Source organism: Passer domesticus, chromosome 4 (genome assembly GCF_036417665.1).
Source record: "Passer domesticus isolate bPasDom1 chromosome 4, bPasDom1.hap1, whole genome shotgun sequence".
NCBI lineage: Eukaryota > Metazoa > Chordata > Aves > Passeriformes > Passeridae > Passer > Passer domesticus.
In genome coordinates, this window is record NC_087477.1 from 56,896,733 (window position 1) to 56,901,819 (window position 5,087).

The window sequence follows — 5,087 nt, forward strand, 5'->3', positions numbered from 1 at the left end:
AAGATCAGAAATTTGTGGATCCTATTTCATTGTTTCTGCAAGTGTCCTTGTCAGTCTGAGACTTAGACAGGTAAAAATTGATTTTTCAGAATGTTTCCCTTTTTCCAATAAAATCCACCATTTTGTGGCAAAATTCCTTTTTTTTTTCATTCCCAAGCATTTTCTCTTGCTGAAAGTCCTATATCTATTTGTCACTGATTTTTCAATTCATCTGCTTGTCACTAGTGTTTCTCATGAGGAGAGACGTTCTCATTTTATTACAAAAATCTTTGGCCTTTTCTCAAATCCCATTGTTTGACAATCAGACTTTTTTGTATCCTTGTCTGCTTTCAACAGCAATTTTCTTCCTGTTGAGATTTTCCATTTTTTTAAACATACACACACATGCCAACATGCACAGAATAAAAAGAAATATTTGGACAATAATAGCCTTTGTCCTGATTAATTCACTAATTACCTCCTTCCTACCCTACTGTATAAAAGGGTGGCACAGTTAAGTGGTGTACTTGGCAGGTTTTGGGTTAATGGTTGGATGCAATGATCTCAGGGATCTTTTCCAGCCTTAACAATTCTACAATTCTGTGGCTCTATTTCATTCTTCACCACTAGGCATCAGCATTGCTCACTCTATTTTTATAACATTTCTTAGCTAAGAAATGATGCTGTTGAACTTCAGTCCCAGCAAAGAAATTATTAGCTAGTGAACAAGTCTTCAATCTGCTTTTCTGTAGCAAATGGTCTTGAATACTCTGAGGATAAAGATATAAAGAAAAGTCAAGATGCATAATTAGTTGTTGTCTACTATAAGTGTGTTTATATCGATGTTATCTGTGCAATGAACATTCTAAAGAACAGTTGTGCTTGCTGGTTTACAAGATATGGTTTCTCAAAAATAAATGTTAGCAAAATCAGATGGAGAGAGGATTTGAACAGAACAATGAAAATAACGATTAACAGTTGACAAAGTACATTTTACAAGATGCTGAACCCACAGCCCAAATACTTAAAAAAAAAATAAATACTTCCTCTGGAAATATTGTTTTAGATCATAAAGTAAGAATCAAGGAACAGTCAGAACAAAATAGAGAACATTATTTGAAAGACAAAAATAAAAGTGAACAAATCTGGGAAGACCAAAAGGAATTCTACTTATCTGAATTGACTGGTGATGATAACAAAGCCCTTTAGGTGCAATTGCTTGAATTATTAATTTTAATCTGCCAGGGGAAGAATTGCTTAATACATATTTCTGTTCTCATGTGGGGGGAAGTTCATATAAGGAAGATAATATTTTCTCTGTAATAATGCAGAAACAGTTTTAATTCTTGGAGTAATGAGGAGTAATTTTAATTAAAAAATGGTATTGTGTCCTCACTTCAGAGGTCTTAGGACAACTAGTATTGTCTGAGCAAAAGTTAGGATACCAACCAAATCCAAAGCTGGAAAAAAGCACTGAGTAACTGAATAAATTTTTTAAAAAATTACATAGTTACACAAATAGATATGAGAGTAGGCAGGGCATTTTTACAGGCTGTTGCATAGCATCTTACAAAATAGGAAACTTGGAAGTGCTGCAGCTTTATGATAGAAAGCCAAATGTCCATGAAATCCCATTGCAAACTGCTGGACAAGTAGCCAGAAAATCCAATATTGCTCTGCAAATGTATAAAACAGAGGAATATCAAGTAAGACCCGAGTTAAGGAATAATACTGAAAATTCTGAAGGACTGAAAGAGCTGCAGGAATGGTTAAAGAACAGGAAAACCTGGTCTGCCTGCTGTTGTCTCAGGTAATGGGAGAGCAGGACTCCCCGGAGCTGTGGAGGGATGAGATGAGCCCCTGTAGCTGTGCCTGAGTCGGGGCTGGCTGGGCTGGCTGCCTGCAGAGCCAGCCTTGCTCCCTTGGCATCCTCATCCCTGCTGATCTGCACCTGGCAAAGCAGGGACTGGCACCCGTGAGCTGCCCCAGGGAAACCTCACAGCGACCAGAAACCGAAACGAGACAAATGCAAGTGAAAATAAGATGAGTTTTGGAAAAGTCAGTGCAACTGACCATGAAAACTGTCTCCTAAAGCTAGCTTCTCTGCCAGTGGAAACACTTGTAGCAGATGTAGACTGCTTTTCTCCTTCATATAAGCCTTACTTGAGGCAGGAGCTAATTCTGTCTGATTTCTCTGACAGAAAAGGTGTGGGTGTTCCTCTATTGCAACTTTCATTCATTTTGAAAAACCATAAAAGCACTTCAAGTAATGATTTGAAAATTTAAAATATTTGCTCTGTGATGAGTTTCTAAATGAAAGGGGTTTTTCTTTCAAAAAAAATCAGTACGATAATTGTTTTTCTAGATATAACCAGTAAGTACAAAAAGTAGGCAATTTTATTTTCACCATTTGTTTGTCATTAAATTTATTCTACTGTGTTTGTGCTAAGATATTTATCTTCATTTGACTACAAATATTATATTGCATATAATAAGGGGTAATACTTCACATAATAACATATTTGACAATTTAATGAAATATTTTACTGAGGAACCAATATCTCATATGATTGTTCTATGCTGATACTATGAGTAATTGTAAGTAATTTAGACAAGGTGATATATATCATGTAAAATGATGGAATAAGTGTAGAAATGCTTAAAATCCCTGACTGTCCATACGGACAAATTTACCTATGTATTGAAGCTGACCAAGGCAAATCGCTGTTCCCTGGTAGATGCACAGACACTGAATACATTTAATCTGCTAAGAATCTGTCACGGTTTAGGATCAGCACTCCCTAATTTAGTGTCCCATCCCTCCCACCGTTTTTCTCCTCCCCCCTCTGGTGGGAGACACAAGAGGCAGAGATTACAGGTTGAGATAAAAGCAATTTACTGGACACTGCAATGAGATAAGAAAACAAACAGCAACCATATAGATAAAAATATACAAAGAGAGGATGATTTACAGGCAAAAAATTGCTCACAGATTGGGAAAATTAACACAGCATGGACAGATCCTCCAGCTGGGATCAGTGTTACTCCACTTCCATTTGCTGCTTGCTCCCCAGGAAAAGGGACCTGGAAGAGAGGGGTCCCTTTTGCCCACTCCCCAGCCTGACATAAGGTGCTGTGGAATAGCACAACACCTTGGACATGCCCACACAGCTCCAGACTCTGCCCCTCACGGCTACTGCAGAAACAGCCCTGTCCTTGCAGGAAACCAGGACAGAACCCAAATACTTGTATGCACTCTGGAGCACTTGGAACTATTTGTGATAGCCGTATTTATGAGAAAATTACAGCCTGGGGTGCATTTAACTTTTAGGAATTTCTTCAGGAACTTTTAGCTTTTCTTCAGGAACTGATGTAAGAACTTGAGCTTTCAACCGAGCGCACCATCCCCATTGCTCTGGCATGTCCTGCCTCTGGAGGAGCTGCTGGTGGCAGCCCTTCCTGGGCTGGAGAGCCCCTGTCCCCCACAGGCACAGGCAGTGCCAATGCAGTTACGTGGCTGCTGGCCCCCGGTTTGCAGGCAGCTGGCTGGAAGCAGGGGCAGATCCCACCCAGCTGGATCCATCGGGATGGTGCTGGGGAGGGAGGTAACAGATCTGCCTTCTGGCAGCAGCAGGTGTGGCCAAGCCAACCCCAACTTTGCTCTGATTCATATGAAACTTGCTTAGCTGATGCCTGAAGTTATGTGATGTTGCTTCCTGATCTCAGCAATGGAAGATGTCACCTGTCTTTTGTCTTTCAGAATTTGTTCCTGTGACTTAGACAAAGTCGAGGAAAAAGCCTTGGTATTTTCAATGGCACCAATATTCTGGTTGTGGCTAGGATAGAGTTAATTTTCTTCCTAAGACAGAACAACATCACAGACTCCCTGCTGCAGGATCAAGCACAGCTTTCAGCATGCTGCTGTATTGTTGGAATTTAGGAGACTCTTGGATGGTAACCCCATGGCTGGATTATTGAGGATGTGCAGAAGTCCAAATAGATGCAATTGCACACCTAATTGAATAAAATGGGTATTATTTAATTCCTGTATTACAGGAGAAACTGTGGGTAAGTATGTGTGAGAGTATGTGTGTGAGAAACAAAATTAATTTTGCAGCGAATGCATGCCTGGAGCTATTCTTTCACAGCAGACACTTCAAATTCACCTGGTCCACTTACTACCAAACTGGCCATGAAAGTTAAAACACAAAATTACTTCAGTTCAGAAGTTGCCACTTCTCTATTTGCCACTGTTACACCCAGAGTCTCCCTTTCTACCATATATATTGGAGAAGGATTGCCTTGGAACCAATATTTGCTGATCCCCTTTTGCTTTAAAGACTTTTTTTTTCTTTTTTTGATTTAAAGACCATAATATACTGCCCCAATAATGAAGTCATTTATAAAGAATGACACCAGGAAAATGATCAGATTGAGTTGCCATTGCTTTGCAGTGCAATGCAGTTTTAGTTAAGCAGCAGATGTATCATGAAATTAGACGTCATACACTATTTAGTAGGTCATTTCTAATGTTATTTCATATTTGTCTAATCCTTACAGGGAGATTTTCTTCCTTTCCCTGGGTCAAATTTAATTTAGAAAAATATAGTCTGCATTTTGCAGGACAGAAGCCCTAAAAAATTAAATTTTTTGTGGCTTCTGGATATTAAAAAGAATTGAATCAAGCACCTTATGAGTACATTGGCCCTTCCTTTGCAGATCTCCTTAAATTTGCCATATGACAGCATAATTTCCAGATACTGCTGCTGGGTTGGAAAAGAGTAGATCAGAGGGAAAACTGGGATAGAAAAAATTATTGACATAGAGAATTTTATTGTGGCACTTCTATAAATCTGTAATTTTGCTAAACTAGATAGGTTTAGCAAATGCAGCCATGTACACCTTCACCACACACTGCTACAAAGCTGAGCAAAACCTAAAACAAAGTAGGTCAGAGTCTGGACAAAGCTGGGGGGTCTCGAGGTCTGTGCAAGCACCTCTCACAGTGCTGAGCAAAAGCCACAAAGGTGTGGGCAGGGGCACTGCCTCTGCACCTCAGGCTCACTTTTCATTGTTATTTGCCTTATGCATTACAGAAAGATCTGTAG